Consider the following 23,879-nt stretch of genomic DNA (forward strand, 5'->3'; position numbering starts at 1 on the left):
GGAGCCATCCCTGTCTGCCTCAGTTCTGGGTTGTGTTGTAAAGCTGTTTTATTCTTACTCCAATGCTAGGGTCTTAAACTGGGCCCAAACTGAAGTTTGATAAATGCTACCCTTTGGACACATGTATCCCATTGGTCTATCTAGCTCAGTACTCTGACTGACAAAGGTTTTCATCGAACATCAACTTAGGCTACCACTAACTCATGTTAGGATAATCAGAGTTCTCAGGCATTCTTCAAAGGCAGCCCTGTGTAGCGCACATCCATCTTTGTTATCCTAGAACAGCTCCTGTGCATTGCCTAGTCTCATTCTTCAAAGGAAACACAGGCAGAGACCTGAATGGTCAAGGCACCTGCATACATTCAGAAAGGGATATTATCCAAGAAAGTAACTGTTTGCTTCTGAGTGTTCTCTTCTGTGGTTTATTTGGACATCTTTCCAGTGGCTGATCAGTTATCTTGGTTCACATTTTTTTTATTGCTAATTGGCTAATTTGGCCTTTGACCTTAGGTCATAGAATGTGATGGCCATTACTATGCGAATCCTATCAGAAGCCCTTGTGTATTTTTTTATTTCATCTGTTTTGCTTTACACCTAAGTCAAAGAAATGCAGAACCTATTCTCCTATAAAAGTTGTGAATAACGGCTGCCTAAACCAAAGCTACATACAGGTTATGATCTAGTTTGTGTTCTGCAACTGCTTCCTGCTGCCAAGACATTAGGGCTTAACCGTGGGACTTAACTGAAGTGTCAATAATCAATCCAGAAAATGCAAAATTGTTGGGGAAACATCAATGCTTGCAGTTTTTCACAGCAAGGAAACTAGCAGCTCCCTGGGCCTATTTTGGTATAGGAAAACCTACATGGGGGAAGACTTAATCTCCTGCTCCTCCTGCATTGGAGTTCCAGTCTGAAACAGGCCCCAATTTGACTGGGAATTAAGTTTCACCATTTATCAGCCCCTGTTCTCATAGAGATTACAGAGTGGTGCCTGGGGAGTGTGGGATTTGTGAAGGGGAAGGAGCTCAGTGAGGCTGTGATGCCATAGAGCAGTGATGGCGAACCTTTTCGAGACCGAGTGCCCAAATTGCAACCCAAAACCCACTTATTTATCGCAAAGTGTCATCACGGCAATTTAACCCGAATACTAAGCTTTTAGTTTAGAAAAAAAGGTTGGCTCCGAGGCATGCGTTACTCAGGAGTAAGCGTGGTGGTAGTCAGTGGCTTTTCTTTGAAGCACCCATGCAACTCTTCCAACGGGTGAATCATGACCCTAAGAGAGTTTACTCAGAAGTAAGTCCCATTGCCAGAAACCAAGCTTACTACCAAGTAAAGGATCGCGCTTTAGTTCTTCACATTAAAATCAGTGGGGTTTAACAGTGCTTAACAGGGTTACCTACACTGCTTCCCTGAGCCCTTCGGGGGAGGGCGGTGTATAAATGTAATAAATAAATAAATAAACAAACAAACAAACCTAGGACTTAGGTTTAATGCTAATAATCGAGCCCAGAGGCCCAGGCCAGCCTAGATGTATGTGTGTGGGGTGGGGGTGGGGGTGGGGGGGCGACTCTGTTTGCGTGTGCCCACAGAAAGGGCTCCGAGTGCCACCTCTGGCACCCGTGGCATAGGTTCCCCACCACTGCCATAGAGTCTACTCTCTGTCATTTTTTTCGGGGGGAACTGATGTCAGCTGTAATTTTGGGAGGGCTCCAGTCTCCACAATGAGGTTGGTAACTCTGCATAGGGTCTATCTGAAAACTGTGTGCCATGATGGACTATTCAGAAATAGTGTATTCCAAGTGGAGCATAACTTAAAATTATTGAAAATTAAATATGAATAAGTAGGTATGCCGGTAAGTAGATATGTAGAAGGAAAAAGAACTGATGGTGAAGGAAGAACGGAGGTTCAGTGGATGAGTACCAAGAAATCTCAGGAACAAAATGAAAATATCTGCTTAGGATCCTATCTGCCCCTCGTCCCCCACCATGAATTCTGGAAATAGACACACTAATGAACAGCAGAAGACGTGATGGTGAAGTGTGGACTTGAGAAGCACTCCCGATAGTTTGCTACAAACTGTTACCAATTAGCAGTTAGTTATTACACTGACAATGCTCAGCAAAATTTCATTATTTTGGAACTTGGGGATTCCAGATTTCAGCACAGAGCCTTGGATGCTTCTTAACCCTTTGGGAATAAAAATTAATAACCATTTTGAGAAGTCTGAAATTCTAAAATGCTCCTCCCTCAAGATCTTTTTTTCTTAGCTTTTCAAACACCTTATGCATTTCTTTCCCTCAGCCTTGTGTAATCAAACCCTCAGTTAAAAAAAAGCCCAATCCACATTGATTTTCCTGCAGCTTTCAGACACAAACATTGAGGAGCTAGTGTTGCCACCCACCTCCAGGTTGGGAAATTTCAGATAGTCAGAAATTTTGTCAGATTTGTCAGAATTTTCCCAACCTGGAGGTGGGTGGCAACACTAGTTCCTCAATGTTTGTGGAAGGGAATTACCTCAGTGGAGTAAAATGCCCTGAAATCCGCTCTCTGAAGCAGCCATTTTCTTCAAAGAAACTGGTCTCTGTAATCAGGAGATCAGCTGTAATTCCTGGAGATCTCCAGGCCCCACCAAGAGGTGGCAACTTTAGCAGCCACAGCACAGAGACAGTGTGGTATTGTGGTCAGAGAAGGACTTGGGTGTTCCAGTTTTCACTCAACCATGGAGCGGAGAAGATGGGGAGGAGAACTACTTACATTGCACTGAGCTCCTTCTAATTAGGACAGCATTCCCAAAGTCACTGAAAGCCACCACCAGTCCCAAACTAAGATTTCCTTCTGCCCTCCCATTCAGAACCAACCCAAACACCATAGAAAAACAAGTCACATGATTGGCTGCTAGGATACCTGGCCTAATAAATAGTTATCTTTGTTCACACCATACATTTTGCTTTCATCTCATTCTTTCTTAGTAGTCCTAGATAAGCCCAGATCAGTGTCATATTCAGAAACTCAGAGGAAAACTTTAAAGGGGCAGGATTCATTCTCACACTGTTGAAGCAAACCTTTCTGGATAAAAGAGTGACGTGTGTCTTTAGTTTGGAGAGGAGACGTCAGAGGGGGGATATGATTGAAGTCTATAAAATTATGCATGGGGTAGAAAATGTTGACAGAGAGAAATTTTTCTCTCTTTCTCACAATACTAGAACCAGGGGGCATTCATTGAAAATGCTGGGGGGAAGAATTTAGAACTAATAAAAGGAAAACAACTTCTTCAATGCAACGTGTGATTGGTGTTTGGAATATGCTGCCACAGGAGGTGGTGATGGCCACTAACCTGGATAGCTTTAAAAAGGGCTTGGACAGATTTATGGAGGAGAAGTCAATCTATGGCTACCAATCTTGATCCTCTTTGATCTCAGATTGCAAATGCCTTAGCAGACCAGGTGCTCAGGAGCAGCAGCAGCATCAGAAGGCCATTGCTTTCACATCCTGCGCGTGAGCTCGCAAAGGCATCTGGTGGGCCACTGCAAGTAGCAGAGTGCTGGACTAGATGGACTCTGGTCTGATCCAGCAGGCTAGTTCTTATGTTCTTATGGAATCAGAAGACTGGGAAACACCAGTGCAATCCTAAACATTCGTCTGTGTTCATTGACTTCTAAAGGTTTAGAAGGATGAACTCAATTTGAAATTGCACTGTAAATAAATTCCACCACCCGCAGCTTTTGAGGTTGTATTCCGGAAAACAAGCAGAATATTTCGACATTCAGATGTGTGTGTATTGGCTATGCATGACCCTAACTATTATCATTCACTTTCAAGGATTTGGTGAATTTTGAAGTTCCTGCTTTTTCCACTTGGAAATCTTGTTTTTATTATGCAAATAGTACCTGCAGTGTGATTCCATTTAATGCATAAATGGTATATGATGGATAGATTGTGTGAAAATGATATGGAAGAGGCATCAAAATGCCAGAAAGGGAACAGGAACAGATGTGGGGCAGGGGAGAGCAGAATATACAAAAATAATTAAAATGCTATATGCTGACAACGTACTCTGACACCATTCTCCACCCAGGCTTCATGGGGCAATGCAGCCTGCCCCCTCCTGTAATACATCTCCTGTGGTCTTTCCTACTGTTCCCATCTGGTCCCCCTTTGTCAGCAAAAGGTCCCCAGAAGCCAGAACATCACTCATTGGCTTTCTTACTTGACAATTGTGAATTATTCTCAAAAACCAAGCCTATAAATTTGGCCGCACACAATGAGATGTATGCACAAGATATAACTTTGAACCTAGAGGTTTATATTTGCGCAGGGTATCATGTCATAAAACATTCACCAGCCTCTTAAATAAAGTCAGAACAATATCTGCCATAATGAAGTATAGTTCCAGTGGGCACCAAATTACATCTTAGATATTTCGTTAGTCATCCTTTATGAAGCAAATGTAAAATTGTGGTGCGGGTACTGACAGACTCTATAATTCAGCTGTCTGGTGCTTTATCACTGCTCTCAGTAGGTCTCTAATGAATAATTCTGTATGCATGTTTCTGACTGATAATCAAACTCAGAACAATTCCTAATTGGGTTTTTCAGGGTGCAGAAAAGTACTTATATTAGCTTGGCAGATGTCCCAACCAATGTTAAATGAAAAGCACAAACATAACAGATTTCTTTTAATTTTATTCTGTTGGAAAACTGTTAGTGCTTTTTTACTGAGTTCTAAGAATATATGAAAAAGAACAAAGTCACACAAATGAGCATTGTCGCATAAAGTATTCACATGGGCCAAGAAGAAAGGAAGAGTGGAATTAAATGGAAACATAAAATGGTTGCGACAGGCTTGATTATTTTCTTATTTACACTGATCGGAAATTACGCTACCCAAGTCAGGTTGGCACAAACTGGGAAAGTTCTGGCAGAATATTGCTTGTTAATGGCCTGGCTAGGTCTGCTGGGAATAGAATGAGAGCAATATTTTCACCTTAATCCCTTCCTAAACAACCTATATTGATTAACGAGAGTCATTCAAATTCCTTAAAACATTTAATCATTAAAGGATTTCCCAAACAAGAGTAAGTTCCATGTTCTACATCTGAGTAACAAAAATGAGGCATACACATACTGGATGGGTGATACACTGCTGAGTAGCACTGTATGTGAATAACATATTGGGGGTACGGGTAGACAGTAAGTTAAATATGAGCAGTCAGAGTGATGCAGCGACAAAAAGGGCTAATGCAATCTTGGGGTGTATCAACAGAGACTTAACATCCAGATCACAAGATGTCATAGTCCCCATATACACTGCATAGGTCAGGCCTCACTTGGAGTACTGGGTAGAGCTCTGGAGGTCTCACTTCGAAAAGGATATGGACAGAATGGAGCATGTGCAGAGAAGAGCAGTGAGGATGATCAGGGGCCTGGTGACCAAATTCTATGAGGAAAGGTTGAGGGACTTGGGAATGTTTAGTCTGAAGAAGAGGGGATTGAGGGGGGACATGATTGCTCTCTTTTGGTATTTGAAAGGCTGTCACTTAGAGGAGGGCTGGGAGCTGTTCCTATTGGCAGCAGAGGATAGTACTCACAATAATGGGTAAAAATTATGGGAAGAAAAGTTTTGACTAGATATTAGAAAAGAATTACAGCAAGTTGTGCAACAGTGGAATCAGCTGCCTAGGGAGGTGGTAAACTTCCCATCAAGGGCAATCTTTAAGCAGTGGCTGGACAAACCGTTGTCTGAGATGCTCTAGGCTGATGCTTCATTGAGCAGAGGATTGGACTAGATGGCCAGCACGACCCCTTCCAACTCTATGATTCTGTGATTCTGTGTTTGAAGAGCCCAGCTCAAGCACTGCATTTTATGAAAACAGAAAATACAACCTTCCTACAAAGTGAGATACACTAGGCAGAGACATACATCTTGCTGAAATCCACTTTGGCTTCATGACTAAGCAGGGATTTAAATCTAAATTGAACATTATATCAGCCATGTGAGAAGTCTCTTTTAGTTGACTGCCCTATGCATTATTCCAGTCTTTTTTTTAAAAAACCCTTAAATTGGTCATATATTTTGGTGTAAATTAAACAAGTGCTACAAAATGATCTTCCCTCCCCTTCTTACTCCCTCTGTCATGTAGCCTGTGATACCTCATTTGCATTACACTTGATAATAGCCACTTCAGAGTCTTTATCTACTGCCAATGAAAACCATAACACTTGTGTGTCAAAGGAATGCCTCCTCTAAAGTCTTTAATGACTGATTTTCATTGGTGCAAGGTATCCAGATTGGACACAAGGCTTTAAAACAACACTTTAAAATTGAGGGTACAGGAACAGATACCAAAGAAATACTTTCAAGTTGCTCCAACTCACTGATGGCAAAATATATTTACACGTGAAAGATTAAAAGCACCAATCACTAGTAGATTTCTCTAATTAAAATGCTGACAAGAACTTGGTTGGAATTGGTTCAGTTAGGAGACAAACATTCAGCATAAAGTTGGGTTGAACGTCGTATTAACGCATGTCTGAAGTAAGCAACAAATAAAATTTCTTCTTCTTAAAAAAAAACTGAACAACCCCAGGAATTATCGACTGCAGATAAATGACCCCTTTGTAAATTTAGTGCTTTCCTCTAGATATTGTGACTAATTGACAAGTATGCAGATTTCCTTATTTCATTTTTTTTAAAAGAAAAATTGGGTAGTGAAGGGGAATAAAAGGATTCGAGCTGGCTCGGGTCCCATTACTACAACATTGCTGGAGCTCAGCCATCTGTCACAGCTGCTGCTCGCTTTAACTGCCACTCTAATTGACAATGAACCCAGAGACCTGTAATAATTGTGGCTGCTCTGTGACTTCAGCAGGTAATGCCTCCCTTTTAGCATCCATCAAGCCCCATCTGTGCCCCAGCTCTGCCTTTCTCCCAAGACGCTGAGTCCAATCAGTGTTATCTCCAATTCTAGACTGGGAGAGATTGTTTCCTTAGGGAGACTTTTGGGAAGGAAGCCCCAGGAGACGCAGGACCACTGGCACAAGCCAAACAGCTCCCAAACTTATCGCCCAATTCTATTCCCAGCAGCTAGGCTTCCCCTGCTTGCCAAACAGGTGCTTGGGTACCAACTGCCGAGTCACTGGAAGGCTTCTTCAAATGATATCTGCTTTTGACATCAGTCTCAGCATCTTCTGGAAATGATTTCATTCAGTAATCATCTCCAATTGATTGTCCTGGCTGTTACTCTGCTACGCAGGCATTAAAAAACCAAGATGCAAAATAAAATAATAATGAGATCAATAGGAGAGTGTTTGAAATGGACAATTTGGGCATGTGGAATTTAAAAATTTGGGGTACATAGGGGGGACAAAGAGTCTTTTTTGCCAAGCGCAAACAAAACATCTCGCAGGCAATTTTAAAACGTTTTGGCTTTTTTTTTTGTCTGCACAGCTAGTCACAGTTCTTCTCAGCTCTCTCAGCCCCTCACAGGGTGTTCGTTGTGAGGGGGGAAGGGAAAGGAGTGTGTAAGCCCCTTTGAGTCTCCTTACAGGAGAGAATATAAATCCAACTCTTCTTCTTGTTCTTGTTCTTCTTGTTGTTCTTGTTGTTGTTGTTGTTGTTCTTCTTCTTCAGTTCTTCATGTTACCCATTACCTGATCCCTTTATCTGAGGATAGAAGCTGGCACCTTCCACACACAAAGCAGCTATAGTCCCTCCCAAGTAGACTCACCCCACAAGCAAAACAGGTGAGATTTACCAACAGCAATTGTTTAGTGTCATGTGTAAATAACCACATTCAACTGAAAGCAAATCCTCCACATTATGCTTTCTGTTAGGTTCAAAGGATTCAAGAGGGACACTGAATATCAAACTATACACATGAATGATTCTAGAAACACCCCCACCCCCCCTCAAATGACTGAATTCCACTTGCAAATTATCAGAGGCCTTTGCACAAGGATTAACTTAAAAAAAAAAACATCAAAGCAATTTTGAATATCAGATGTGCCTGCCATCCAAATGCCAGCTCCAATTTGAGATCAGCATCTCAATAGGATTAGCAGAAAATCTCAATAATATTGATTTAGAAATCTGAACATGGCACTATGAAAGAGAGACTTCAAAAGGTCAAATGCAACGACACATTTATTACCATCATTTCAAACTCATTCATAGGAAACTGGCGTAATTCTTCTGTTTTTGTGCCACAGAAGACTTTTTCTTGATAGCTGGAATGTATTTGTATTCCGTAGAATTTGCAACATCGTGGGGACATTTGGAACGAAATCCTGAGGAGAATTACTGCTTTCGAAATCCATCAATGTCAGTAAGCCTGGAAAGGTGAAACTCTTTTTAGATCTGTTGATCACCTATCAGTGAAATGGTGACCTCATTGTCCAATTTTTTTACACAATGGTTCAATGAGTCTGATTGTGATATAAGCATACCATCATATTAGTTTTATCAGGCACACATGGATAATAAAAACCAGCTAGGTAAGACTAACAGACACATAATCTAGAGTTCTAACTTCATTTTCTGACTTTTGATTTATAAAATGTCTAGCAGCGATAGGGGAAGATTACTGTCTGTACTAAGTAGTTTCTGTGATCCATATCTTAAGAACACTTAATGTCTTTCCGGCATTCCAAATACAGCTTTGAATGCAATTAGAATAATGTAAATAGGCATGCAGTTACATTTCCGTGGTCAAAACGATTTGATGCTATCTTTTTTACACAGGCTGAAGAGGACTCCCAGTGTTTGCAAACCAATCCAAAGGAAACCATTTAAGTGGAAACACATTGTTTTCATGCAAAACGCATTGCAGAGAGTTTTACAGGAATAAAAACTGCTAACATTCAGTTCATTAGTAATAATTACCCATGGCAGAGTGTAAAGGGAAGGGATGTAGAATAGTCAGACCCAGTAAACAAAGAGGGAAGGTGTGTTACAAATTTTAATAATTACATTTTTTTAATCTTTTTTTTTTGTCCATAAGTTCAGGATAACGCTCATGGTTCTCACCTCCATCATTTTTATGGTAAAAATTGTAAGGTAGACTAGACTGAGATGAATAGTTACACCAAGGTCACCCAGTTAGCTTCATCCCTGAGTGGGCATTTTAACCCTGGGCTCCTCAGTGCAAGCATGGCACTCTAATGATTATACCACACTGGTTCACACACTATGCTCTGAGAAAGCATTATATAAGCATTTTATCGACAGATGTTTTAGTTCTCCAATTAAGTGTATACTGAAGAGTCATGAGCACATTTTGATGAAGTTGCTATTTTACCCATATAACTTATCATATGAGTCTGTGGGAATATTTGGTATAATGAAATCCAAGGTTTTGGCAGAATATTGTTTATGAATCTGTAAGCCGGAGTAACCAACCATTTTGATGAGTAAATTCAGGAAGAGATTTTAAAGATGAAATTGGTTGAATCACAGGCAGCCCAATCCGGAGGGAGGGTAGTGGAATAGGCGCAAGCTTGCGCTGATGCAGGTGAAGGTGCCCATCACCATCACCATCACCATCACCATCACCATCACCATCACCATCACCATCACCATCACCATCACCATCACCATCACCATCACCACCTTCTTCTTCTTCTTCTTCTTCTTCTTCTTCTTCTTCTTCTTCTTCTTCTTCTTCTTCTTCTTCTTCTTCTTCTTCTTCTTCTTCTTCTTCTTCTTCTTCTTCTTCTTCTTCTTCTTCTTCTTCTTCTTCTTCTTCTTCTTCTTCTTCTTCTTCTTCTTCTTCTTCTTCTTCTTCCTAGCACTGTTGCCACTCCATTATGCTGATACATCTCCAATATCATAGTGATTCACATTCCTGGGGTTATTGGTAGACCATAAGACTCCACATTATCTCCATCTGCAATGTTTTATTTCTGAAGAATATGGCCTCTTTCTTTAACACTAATTGATCTGCTTTTTCTTGCAGGAGTACTTGTAGGATAGGCCTGTACAACTTACAGAACTTGTGTAAAATGTAGCCCATCAGCCATGCATGCTCAATTAAACTTCCATTTCTGCTTCCTACCTGTGACTACACACACACACACAATGGGTGCTTCATCAAGACCTGACACTTAGCTAGGGTCTTGATGGGGATTGGACAGCTGGGTTGTGAGCACTAGGTATTTACATACTGCTTTGTGGACCTTTCCATCTTCTTCACCATTCTATTTACTTTTTGCTAGAAAACAATATGTCCTTGTATAGGAAGTCACCAAGCCTAATGGACTCTTCCCTAATCTTCTGCTTGTTTATTTTCCTTTCCTTCAGGAATGTCCTGCCTTTTCTTTGTTTACCACTCACTGCAGTGTTTGTAGTGAACATCTAGAAGGAGCCTAATGCTAATGCAGGGGGAGGCAGGGACAAATGGAATCTCCATCAGGTATGACACATTAAGCGGTTATATGTTTGCTTGAGGCTCAAGTCAGCAGGTTGAGGCTACTTGATATTGTATTGCTTCTGCTTCGTGGAGATCCTTACTTTATTACACTTTGGACTTCCAGAAGCATATTTAGAGATCAGTTTTGTTCAGTAGAACAACACTTGATGCATCTGCAGCAACCTGAGGCCACAAGTAGGCCAGTCAACCATTTCAGCTTAATAAACCTAGGTAGTGCCTAAATATTTATTTGGCAAAAGATTCCAGAAACAAGCTCTTGGCTGCATGCAACTTCCAGACAGTTCTAATATGAGGCGGCTTTCAAAAGAGAAGACAATGATTTTAAAAAAACAAAACTTTAAAGAAATGATCAAGGACTGGTTCTTGCGATCACCTTCAATATGGAAGAGGTGACTTTCTCTTTCTTTCAATTGAGAGCATTTGCAGATGGTGATCCTGAAAAGTGTTTTCCTGTGGTTTTCGGAACGTGGGTACTTATGATCTTGATGCGACTACAAAGATGTGCATCAGTTTGATGACTGAAGCAAGCATTGATGATAATAGTAGTAGAAGAAGAAGCAGAGGAAGAGTTTGGATTTATACTCCTCCTTTCTCCCCTGTAAGGAGACTCAAAGGGGCTTACAAACTCCTTTCCTTTCCTCTCCCCACAACAGACACCTTGTGAGGTAGGCAGGACTGAGAAAGTTCTGAACGAGCTGTGACTAGTTCAAGGTCACCCAGCTGGCAACATATTGTTGGACTGTGGAAACAAATCCAGTTCACTAGATTAAGAACATAAGAACATAAGAACAAGCCAGCTGGATCAGACCAGAGTCCATCTAGTCCAGCTCTCTGCTACTCGCAGTGGCCCACCAGGTGCCTTTGGGAGTTCACATGTAGGATGTGAAAGCAATGGCCTTCATGCAAGGCTGTTCGTTCCCGCCGAAGCACCTGGACTGTGCCAAGGGGCATTTGCAATCTCAGATCAAAGAGGATCAAGATTGGTGCAGCCAAGTAAAATTGACTTCTCCTCTCCATAAATCTGTCCTAAGCCCCTTTTAAAGCTTGTATCCAGGTTAGGTGGCCATCACCACCTCCTGTGGCAGCATATTCCAAACACCAACTTCAGCACAGTGAAGAAGTGTTTCCCTTTATTAGTTCTTAATTTTTCACCCTAGCATTTTCTTAATGAATGCCCTCTGCCTGAGTATTGTGAGAAAGAGAGAAAATTTCTCTCTGTCAACATTTTCTACCCCACATGCATAATTTTATATAGGACTTCAATCATATCCCCTCAGATCGTGCCTCCCTCTCCAAACTAAAGAGTCCCAAACGCTGCAGCCTTTTCTCAAGTAAGGGAAGGTGCTCCCAGTCTCTCAATCATCCTCGTTGCTCTACCTCTCTGCACTTTTTCTATCTCTTCAATATCCTTTTTGAGATGTGGTGACCAGAACTCTCAGAACACAGTAATACCTGTACACGCGAATTTCACGCTTTATATAAGCAAGTATGACAATCTTTGCAGCTTTTATTATCAATTCCTTTCCCGCGATTATCCCCAGCATAGAGTTTGGTTTCCTTTCACAGCCGCAAGCATACTACTGAGCTGCATGGCTTCCCATGGAACTATCAATTAAGACGCCTAGAACTCCTCTCCTGGTCTGTGACTGATAGCACTGACCCCTGTGAAAGCTGTATGTGAAGTTTGGATTTTTCTTGCCCCTATGTGCATCAATACTTTGCATCTTTTGCTACTGAACTGCATTCTGCTACATTATCTTAGCCCACTCACCTTAATTTATCAAGGTCCAGCTTTGGGGAGCTCCTCAGAACTTTGTGGTTCCTCACCCAATCTCTGCTGCTAATTTAGGTATCATCTGCAAACCTGGTCACCCACGCTTTCTTACTCCACCCTCTACTTCTAGCTCATTTTATGAATAGGTTAATAGAGCACTGGTCCCAATAACGGATCCCTTGGGGACACACCACTCCCCAGCCCTCTCCATTGTGAGAATTCTCCCAGTTTTACACCTTACTTAATCAATTGCTTCCTGTTTCTCAACCCTAGTTTTTAACTCATAGGAGTGACTCCCCCTCTTATTCCTTCATTGCTGAGTTTTCTCTTTAATAGTCTCCTGGTGAGGAACTTTGTCAAAAGCCTTTTGGAAATCCAAGTAGACAATGTCCACTGGTTCCCCCCTTATCCACATGCCTCCCATTTGGGTAACCTCAAAGAACCTCTAGTAAGTTTTGTAAGACAGGATTTGCCTCTGCAAAGTTTCATGCTGACTCCTTTCTCAGTAATTTTTGTTTTTGTTACATGTTTTAGAGTAATTTTATCTTTTAATGACAGATCTCTCCTACTTGGCAATTTATTTCAGGAACAGATGTCAAACCTGACTGGCCTGTGTAATTTCCCGGGTCGTCCCCCAGATCCTTTCTCTTAAAGATTATGTGACATTGGCCTTCTTCCAGCTCTTCAGGGATGAGCCTGGATTTCAAGGATAAGTTGCATATTGTAAAGTGAGAACATCAGCAATTTTTACATGCTTGAGCTCTTTTAAGAACTCCTTTAGTGAATGCAATCTGGGCCAGGGGATTTGGTAGCATTTAGTTTATCAATGGCTGCCAGAACTCCTCTCTCCTTTTGGTCTACCACTCATCTTCGTTAGTTCCTCGGATTCGCCTCCCAAGAAGCTTTGGTTCTAGGTGCAGGAATTCTTCTCACCTCCTCTTGGGTGGAAGACAGATGCAAGAATTCATTCAGCTTTTCTGCAATCTCCCTGTCATCTTTTAGCACACCCTTCGTCTCCTTTTGTCATCTAGAACGGGGCCTACCGGCCTCCTTTTGCTGGCTTCCCGCTTTTGATGTACTTGAAGAACTGTTTGTTATTGGTTTTGATAAAATTACAGCCATGTTTCCTCATAATCCTTTTTTTTTGCCTCCCTTACAAGCTAACTCTGGCTTCTCTTTTGCCACCATCTTGTGTGTTCTCTCTGGTATTCTTTATCAGTTAAGTTGTTGAGTCTCCATTTTCTAAAAGACATTCTTTTTTTCCCTAATAATTTCAAACATCCCTTTGTTAAACTATGGTGGCTTTTTTTTTGACTTCAGTGCTTGCCTTTTCTAACCTGTGGAACACATTCCAGTTTGAGCTTTTAAGACTGTGTTTTTAAATAACCTCCAAGCATCTTGGACATTTTTGACTCTCTTGATTTTCCCTTTCAGCTTCCTGCGCACTATCCCCCTCATCTTTGAGAAATTCTCCTTCTGAAGGCTTTTAATGTAACTACATTAGTAGTTGTCACTTGTTCGCATGCAGAGATACTGAATCTGACAGCATTGTGGTCGCTGTTCCCTATCGGCTCAACAACACTGACTTCCCGCACCAGGTCCTGGGTCCCACATAGAATTAGATCTAGGATCACATCTCCCCTGGTTGGTTCTACAACCATCTGCTCTAAGCCACAGTAGTCTGTTGTTCATGTGGAGTCTGTTGTTCATGTGGAGGAGTGGGGAATTAATACTGGTTCTCCAGATTAGAGTCCACCATTCTTAACCACCACACCATGCTAGCTCTCTAGGCTTTACTTAGGCCCCTTCCGCACATGCGGAATAATGCACTTTCAATCCACTTTGACAATTGTTTGCAAGTGGGTTTTCTATTCCGCACAGTAAAATCCAGCTGCAAAGTGTACTGAAAGTGGACTGAAAGTGCATTATTCTGCATGGGCGGAAGGGGCCTTACTTAAATTCTTTTTTTATATCAAAGGCTGAAATCTTCAGTGTAAACAATATTGCTGTTTTTTTAAAAACAAATATGATTTAGGACTCATTATAGCAAAAATGTATTCATGATAAGAGAGGTTAGACTTAATTCAGAGCCCAAAGTAGACGGCAGAATCAGATTCACAATCCATTGCAGAGTTCAAATCATTTATGTAGAATTGGCTAAGTCGCAGTACATCTTCCCAACAGAGTTAGTGATGTTACTGACATGACAGAAGCTGTTTGTTTTGAGTTCGCTAAGGGAGACCTAGCATATTTTAGGAATACATTGTTGGCTGTGGCGAGCCTCACGGTGAACTCTGCCAGGCCTCCATGCTTTTGATTGGTACGGCTTAGAACAATTTAGCGTATTCTGATATTTTAAGGTGAGGAAGAATATATTTTCTTTCTAAAGGAAGCAATGATTTTCTAAGTAGCATAGGCCGTTTCCGCACGGCCTATTTATGGCGCCCTGGGAACGGTAAAAACGCCGTTCCCAGGGAGCCATTCGCTAATAAGTTGCTCCCCTTCCCCTGAGGCGTTGCTCTGAAAACAACCCTTTAAAGGGTTGTTGCTTTCCTCTGACAGTGTTCTGCAGCGGAGCAAGGACAGCACCGCTGAACATGTTAAAGTTTTTTTTTCGTTCACTCTTCATATCTTCAGGCTGTGCCTGCTTGCTCAGTCGAAAGCCCAGCCTGACGCTGTCCTCCGACCCCTGGAGGCTCTGAGGGCAGATGCGGCGGGGCTATGGTATCGCCAGCAGGCCGACGAGACGGGACACGGTGGAGTGGAACAGGGAGTAGGGCAGGCATGCGGCTCCATGCGGAGTCAGCTTCTGCCGCTCTGTCGGGTGTTTCCTTCTGGAGGCCGCCAAGATGCTTCCATGCTAATCTGCCTACCTCCACGCTTCCCACTTTAATCGCAGCAGAAACGGCCATAGACATTTGCAAATAGAACAATGAAGAACATTGAATAATACTATGAGATTGGTCACCTGACTAGAAACCTGTTTATTTGCCAGCTGAAACATTTGACTTCTTTGGTGCTAACTTATTTGCTTCTATATGTCATTAAATTTCAGCTATCTGACTTGATATCTTTCCTACTTTCACCTTGAGGGTTAATTTTCTCTTCTCCTACCGCCAAGATATGAATCTCAGCTCACCTTTGACAGTGTCTTAGAGCCTAATACAGCAGTCACACGGGCGTGCACACGCACACACACACACACACACAACATCTTACCTGCATCACCACACTTTGCAATCACATAAAAGGCTTCTATTTTGTACATCTGCCCTTTGTGCAGCGGCTGCATTTTATGCCATACAACTTTGGCACACATAGACATCAAACATATGGCCATCACATGGCACAATAATATCTACTATGCAGAGTTAGGTGTTTATCAGTTGCCTCCATGAAGAAACCATCAGTTTAAATCACTCCTCAGAAACATCCGTCAGTTCAAGAGCAAAAACTAAATGGTCAGCCCCTAGAAATGACTTGTCTGGTCTTTCTTGATAAGGATGATCTTGACCTATTTTGTGCTGTGGTGTGTTAATGTGTTTTTCAGAAGTATGTGTTCGGGCAGCTTTACAGCAGTTTTACGATTCAGCCATATATACTTTTATGCAACATCTGACTAGGATCATCGTATGCCTGCAGGGGGCAGGAGATCACCCCTCTGGCACTCCAGCAACCAGGAGAAACAAAAAATCAAAAGCTTCCAACAGTGACAGCATGAAGAGTAAGACCAAGTAGTTTTCAGTGATTCCTAGAGAGGTATGTCGTCACTTCTGCCTGCCTCCCACCATGGCCTTGCCCCACATCTCCTGCTAGCTGCCTGGGTAAGTTTGAAAAAGCTATACCTGATGCTGTTTTTCATTTAAATGACACTAGAGGTGCTAGGCCCAGAAGACAAGCTGAGTTGAGATACACGTTTTGTTGTTTGTTCTAGATATTTCACATTGCTTTGTAAATGAAAAGTTCCTGGTTTAACACATCAAATAGTTGATGATCCCATAAGCATTATACCTCACAGGGACGTAGGTAAGGGCTGGGGGGGGGGGGTTCCTCGGGTTCAAACCCCTCCCGTTACATGTCCAGCTTGCTTGAAACAATGCATGGAATGGAACAGCCAGAAAGCCCTCAGTCACTGAACCCACCCCATTAAAAAATCTATACCTAGGTCACTGCCTCTTTATAAGCTTTTGCAAAAAATATACTTCGAGACCACCTTTGATATTAACACTTTTGAACTATCCCTTGGCCTGTACAACTTGTGATCCACCAAGCAAGAAGAATTTGGATTTATACCCTGCTTTTCTCAATGGTAAGGAGTCTCAAACTCCTCCCCCCCAACAGAGACCTTGTGAGGTAGGTGAGGCTCAGAGAGTTCTGAGAGAACTGTGACTAGTCCAATTTATTTATTTATTTATTTATTTATTTATTTATTTATTTATTTATTTATTTATTTATTTATATCCCGCCCAATCCCCAAAGGGCAGGCTTTATGTGGAAGAATAGGAAATCCAGTTTACCAGATAAAAAAACCCCTACTCATGCGGAGGAGAGTGGAATCAAACCCAGTTCTCTAGATTAGAGTCCACCCCTCTTTTTCACTACATCATGCTGGCTCTCAAGTAAAGTGTGCCTCTGCCACTCCCCACACCATGTCCTTTCATGTACTGTAGCCTATGTACTTGATAGACCTCATGTTTTTAGAGTCACAGTCAGGCAGCGAAAGCAGCCGGTGTTTTACTTGGCACAGACCTCTACTGGTGTCTTAGAGCAATAATTGGTTTCCCTCAGAAAGATTGCCTCTCATTTCTCACCACAGGTTAGTTGCCTTACCTGCTGCTGCTGCCTGATCATTTGGTATTTTTATTTGGGGCAACCAAAGTGATAAATTGCTAGTTAACAGTACTCATTCCAGAAAAATCAGAACAAGGTATAAGGCTATATTTATTTTCTATTCTACAAATTGTGTGTGTATAAATATATATATAGCCAGATTTCAGAACAATGTTGACTGTGCACAGTTTGCAAAACACTGGCATTCCATCATTTCTTATTTATGGAATGCATTAAAATGTGAGATGCTAATATAACATGCAGTAAAAAAAAATCCTACAAAACAATCCTCCTCTGTGTCACCAAAACCATTAACCATAAGGTAAGAGATAGGATGGAAGAGCAATCCTATTCCAGTGTTAAGTCCCTTAAGTCGTAACAGACCACAAGAGCACCTTGGCAGTTATTTTTCACATAAGGTATGTTTAATTTCACTGGCTTGTTGGGATCAGCCACATAAAACTAGAAGGAAGCGAAAGAGAAAGGGAGAGGGAATGAGAAGACAATCTCTTGCATTTGGGTTATAGTGGGCTTGAGGAATTGTTTATTTTTAAAAGCCCCCCAGAGTAGGAACTTTCCCAGGCACACAATATATGCATAATCACCCAATTTCAAGGAAGATTAAATATACACATCAGGATTCTTGAATTGTGATAATGCCTCTTCCGGGACCTTGTGGCCTTGGAAATCTGCCATTAGCACTACTCTCTAAAAACATCTAGATCTATCTCATCTCTCCTGTTCCCCACCATTCCAGCCACTGATCACCAAAGCCCGCTGGCTTTTCCCCCCAAATCTCAACTGTGCTTCTATTCTTCTGCCTAATATGGGCTGTGTGTTCAATACAACAATTCACCCCCACCACCTATTGAAGTACTTAGGTATTTTGTAAATGAAACAGAGTTTAGAACCAACATGAAATCTTTTTTCTCCAATTATTTCCCCAGTCCCCACACTGGGCTGTGAGAAGAAGAAGAAGAAGAAGAAGAGTTTGGTTTTATACCCCCCCCTTTTCTTTCATGTAAGGAGACTCAAAATGGATTACAAGCTCTTTTCCCTTCCCACAGCAGATACCTTGTGAGGTTGGTGGGGCTGAGAGAGTTCTTACGAACAGTGAGTAGCCCAAGGTCACCCAGCAGGCTTCATGCATAGGAGCAGGGAAACAAATCCAGTTCACCTGGGAAGATTCTGCTGCTCAGGTGGAGGTGTGGAATCAAACTAGGTTCTCCAGATTAGAGTCCACCTGCTCTTAACCACTATACCAGCTGGCGCTCTCAGATGTGGGTAAAGGAAGATGAGTGACAATGAAAAGTTATAGACTTATCGATATAGATGAAGTTTGGATTGTTGGGGAAGTCCCATCCCTTTAAAGTATATTTACCCCAAATCAACCATGGAGATTGTACTTGAGAAAGCAGGCTTGAGAAAGCAGGCTCACTGCGTGGAGAACCATGAGCTGAAAGTTGTGCTGTAATTGTGGTGTTCCCTTTGATCTAACTGCCGGAGAGGAGTCAAGTGTTATTGGCAGGTATTCTTGCCTTAAATAGTTATTTATTTTAAACATTTCTATTCTGCCTTTCCACCCAAGGTAGCAAATATTAAAATATTTCAAACATTAAAGGGCATTTAAAGTACATTTATATACATAAGATGTTTAAAACAAATAAATAAAACAAACATATAAAAACACACGGACAGGGATAAAGGCTAATAAGGGATAGTGACAGAATGCCAAACAAAACAAAACAAAGTCTTCACTTACTGGTGTCTCTTATAGATATAGTTTGGCCTCTGTAAATCTAAACCAATATCATTGCATGGGTTTATATCTGAGCTACTTTGAAAATTATTTATTACGCAGAATATATCTAATAAAATCTGTACGTACAATACTTATTTACAGTTGAAAATTTCATAAATAATTTCAGGTTATATCAGTTCAATAAGTGGTACCATAAATACTGTTATATCTTCTTTAGGGTTGGTCAATACTAAAAAAATTCGGTAAAATTCGGATTTGGGTATTTTGGGGCATAAAATTATTTGTATGCCCGAATCCGAATCATAGCCAATTCGGATATACCCGAAAATTCGGGTAAATCCGAAAAATTCGGGTCAGTTTTATTATTTTGAATTTTGCAGCTTACATGTTTGGCTCGTAGGGGACGCAATTTTAAAGATGGCACCGTACCCTCGGGATATCATCTGGAGATCGTCCTGATGATTCTCCCCAAGTATTGACCCTCAAAAGGCGCCCCATCCCCCCATTGTTTCCAATGGAGATGGGGGTTACACTTTTGAAGGTCCATAACGTTGGACCCCTGAACCAAACTTCACCAAACTTGGGGAGTATCATAGGACAGTACATTTATGATACCCCAAAATTTTGACAGTAGCTCTAAACTGCACCCCTCACAGTCACCAGAAATTTCCAGATTCTATGCTCTGTAGTGGCTGGCTGGCTCCATTGTAGCCAATAGGCTTGGGAGGGCTGTGGAGTGCACATTTCTCATGGTAAACCCATTGTTAGGTCTTCAGGAGAGTCTCTTCATGACACCATCCAGGTTTGGTGACCGCTGCCAAGGGTTCAATGTTATCATCTCCCACTGCCCCCATAAGCCCTCAAACCTGGGATGGTGTCATCCAAAGACTCCTGAAGATACCCTGGAACATTTCTTGATAAATGTGCACCCCACAGCTCCTCCACCAGAAATTCCACATTGACAGCAATGCAGAAGTCACTGCAGAAAAAAGAATCTTGGGCAATTTTGGGGTACCTGCAGGGCACATTTTAGACATATCAGCATCTAAATATCAGGGTATCATCAGGAGACTGTCTCATTCCCTCACGCTGGTAGTTTAGGGCCAAAGTTATGGAACCTCAAAATGGTAGCCACCATCTCCTTAGCGGTCATTGGAAACAATGGGGATAGAGGCCCCCTTTGAGGGTCCATAACTTTGGCCCTGAACCAAAGGGGGTGTCATCAGACAGTCTCCTGATGATAGCCCCGACATGAAAAATTCGTTTTCATGTTTCACCGCCTCCTGCACATGAAGCCTGCTGGAGTGAGTGAGCCAGAAACACGCGAAACCAGCATTTTTAAAAGCTGGGGTGACACCAAACTAGGTAATATCAGGAGACTGTCCTGATGATAATTTCAGTTTGCAGTTTGGTTCAGGGGAGCCAAAGTTATGGACTCTCAAAGCGTGTAGCCCCCATCCCTATCAGCTCCCATTGGAAACAATGGGGGATAGTTGCACCCCTTTGAGGGTCCATACCTGAACCAAACCAAATCTTGTTCAGGGCAACATCAGGACAGTCACCTGATATCAATACATCCAAAATGTCCCCTGCAGGCACCCCTGCAGAAATTAAAGATGAAGCAGCATTGCTGTATTGTTAGTCAATGGGGAATTTCTGGTAGAGGGCTGTGAGGTGCATGACACCATCCAGGTTTGGGGAATTTTGCTCAGGGCTGCACTCCTATGTAATCTCAAAAGGGACCTTAAAAGGGTCCATCTCCCCACTGCCCCCTGTTCCCAAACCTGATGGTGTCATCCAGAGACTCTCCTGAAGAAAATTTGAAAGTTTTGTGGGTTTAAGATGAGAAATGTGCACTCCACAGCCTCAGAAATTCCCTATTGACAGCAATGCAGCTAAGTCACTGCAGAACAAAGAATCTGTGCAAATTTCTGGGGGTGCCTGCAGGCATTTGTAGATGTAATGGTATTGAATATCAGGAGACTTGATGATACCCTCCAAGAGTAGCGACAGGGGCCAAAGTTGACCCTCAAAAGGGTAGCCCTCATCTCCTTAGTTCCCATTGGAAAGAATGGGGGATAGGGACACCACTTTCAGTCCATAACTTTGGCCCCCCTAAACCAAAATGCACCAAACATGGAGGGTATCATCAGGACAGTCTCCTGATGATACCCTGGAAATTTGGTGCTGATATGTTTAAAAATGTCTCCCCTGCAGGCCGAAATGTGAAAAAAACACCAAAAAATAAAAACGCAATTCGGCTGGTAATCCGAATCCCATGGATTCGGATCTGTTAGGATTCGGACAGCTCAGATTCGGCCCCTGCTCATCCGAATCCGTCCGAATCCGTGCAGATTCGGTAAAAATTCGGATTTGGACTGTCCGAATCTCCAACCCTAACTTTCTCAAGTGCAATCTCACGAAGCAGGTCCAACATCTTAATATAAGTTCCTTCCCAGAATATTAATGTAAGCACCAATCTTCATGGAACTAACTGTTTGAGTTTTCTGCTGTCAGTGACAGACAGCTGGAACTTCATTCCTTTTCCAGCTAGCTGATATCCTTATACATAATTGCCTAAGGCAGTGGTGGCGAACCTATGGCATGGGTGCCAGAGGTGGCACTCGGAGCCCTTTCTGTGGGCACGTGCAGAGTCGCCCCCACCCCATCCCACCCCCCACACACATATAACTAGGCTGGCCTGGGCTCGATTATTAGCATTAAACCTAAGCTCGATTATTAGCATTAAACTTAAGTCCTAGGTTTGGGGAAGCAGTGTAGGTAACCCTGTTAAGCACTGTTAAACCCCACTGATTTTCATGCAAAGAACTAAAGCGCAATCCTTTACTTGGTAGTAAGCTTGGTTGCTGGCAATGGGGCTTACTTCTGAGTAAACCCTCTTAGGGTCATGATTCACCAGTTGGAAGAGTGGTTGCTTCAAAGAAAAGCCACTGACTACCACCAAGCTTACTCCCAAGTAACGCACGCCTCGGAGCCAACCGTTTTTTTCTAAACTAAAATCTTAGTATTCAGGTTAAATTGCCGTGTTGGCACTTTGCGATAAATAAGTGGGTTTTGGGTTGCAATTTGGGCACTCGGTCTCGAAAAGGTTCACCATCACTGGCCGAACGGATGGAATGTCCGACAACAAACCCCCAGCCAATGGGTGTGCATGATTCACACATTCCATCCTGTTCCCCACCCACCCCCAACCCAGGATCCACCGCTGCCACAAACAATATGAACTCCTGGGCGTTAGTGCTAGTAAGTAATAAATGTCCTGTGTCCGCTGCTTTGATCCTCACAGCCCAATCCAGTAGCCTCAGGTGGCTGAGGATGGTGCCACTGCTGCTCTGCCTCCAGAGGGCTTTCAGGTGGCCAGAGGCATAGGGCCCATGAGGAGATGTGGCACACTGCCTTTCTACCATGTGCATGGCTCTGCAGGCCAGCTGGTCTGTGTCACGCTCCTGCTGTACCTGGCCTGCCACCACAAGGCCTTGCCACTCCTGAAGCGCCACAGCCGCCACTGCACCAACTGCTCCACCTGCCTCCCACTGCTGGGCCCTGCTGGCAGTGGGCAGGAGGTGGGCAACAGAGGAGTGCTGCTCTTCCAGCTGTTGGCCTGAACGACGAGGCTGGCGATGACGACGGCCTCCGGCCTATTTTACTGACTATTCCAAATGTATTCCAATGTCTTGTTATGGTGCTGGTTACAAAATGCTTCCTCCTGGAAAAGAACCAGAGTTCCTTTAAGGTCAACATTATGATTAAATATTTGGAGGGGAAATGACAATTTAAACTGGCTAATATTCTTGTCTCTAACAGCAGATAAGCAATTATCATGTTACTTTGCTCCAAAAAGAAGAAAAGGCAAAATGGTTACCCAGAGACCCTCAGTATCATTACTAATTCAGGGCAAAACTGTTCTTTTTTAAAAAAAAATCGTTTTATTCTTTTAATTAAAAAAATGCTCTGCAAAAGAAACCAAATGGCTTTAACAAGGATTACAATTGACTTAAATTACACTAAGGTAAAATTAAGATGAGGTAAATCTCATATTGTCAGTCCATCAATCATTAGTTCTTTGCATATGAGTGCACTGGGAGCCATTCAATACTGTTGCTTCTGGAAAAACCTGAAAGTGATATCACACTTCTTTAGAAATTGCCAGAGACTCTGTGACACAATCATAGAGTTTTTGGCAATTCCCATAAGTGATAATAGTCCTCTCTATGAATTGCCAAAAACTCTATTGCAGCGATTCCCAACCAGGGTTCCGTGATACCCTGGGGTGCCGTGAGCACGTCCCAGGGGTACCGTGGCGATGCTACCGGCCCCCCTCACTTTTGTGGTGTCTCCCGCTGGCACCAGCAAGGATATGGAGCTGGCCCAGGGGGCAGGGCCTGCCACAAGGTCAGCAGCAAATGAGATTTTTTGTGGTGTAATCTTAGGCATGGTTCCTCCAGTCTAACCCAGAACCAGTGTGGTGTAATGATTAGAGTATCATATTAAGGTCGGAGAGACCTATTTTTGAATCCCTATTTTGCCATGGAAGCTTGCTGGGTAATCTTCAGTTGGTTACTCTCTCAGCCTAGCCTTCCTCAGAGGAATAGTCTGAGGACAAAATGAAGAAGGGAAGAACGCTGTAAGTCACTTTGGGTTTCCACTAGCAGGGGTGGAAGGGTGGGGTTATAAATAGAGTAAATTTCAATGGACTTCAACTGGAAGACTCTTTAGAGCATTACATAGTGTGTTGCCTATAAACCAGGGATGCTTATGTCTGTACAGTTTTGCGATGAGGATTCCTTGGGCATGAACAGCAGTTCCTAGGAATTTTGTCCCTGTTTGGTGAATGGTGGAGTCACGCCTACAAATGACCGTCCTACTGAATCAATTGAAATTGCTATTTTCTAACATGACTAGCAGTCCAAATAGCCCAGTTTAGACAAAGCTCATCAGGGATTGGGACTAAGCAGGGTTGGTCATGGGCAGCATTTGGATGGAAGACCACCCAGGAAAGTTGGAGTTGCTATGCAAAGGAAAACAAACCACTATTCTCATCTCTTGGCTGGAGTGCCCATGGAT

The sequence above is a fragment of the Sphaerodactylus townsendi genome, linkage group LG01 (assembly GCF_021028975.2).
Source record: "Sphaerodactylus townsendi isolate TG3544 linkage group LG01, MPM_Stown_v2.3, whole genome shotgun sequence".
NCBI lineage: Eukaryota > Metazoa > Chordata > Lepidosauria > Squamata > Sphaerodactylidae > Sphaerodactylus > Sphaerodactylus townsendi.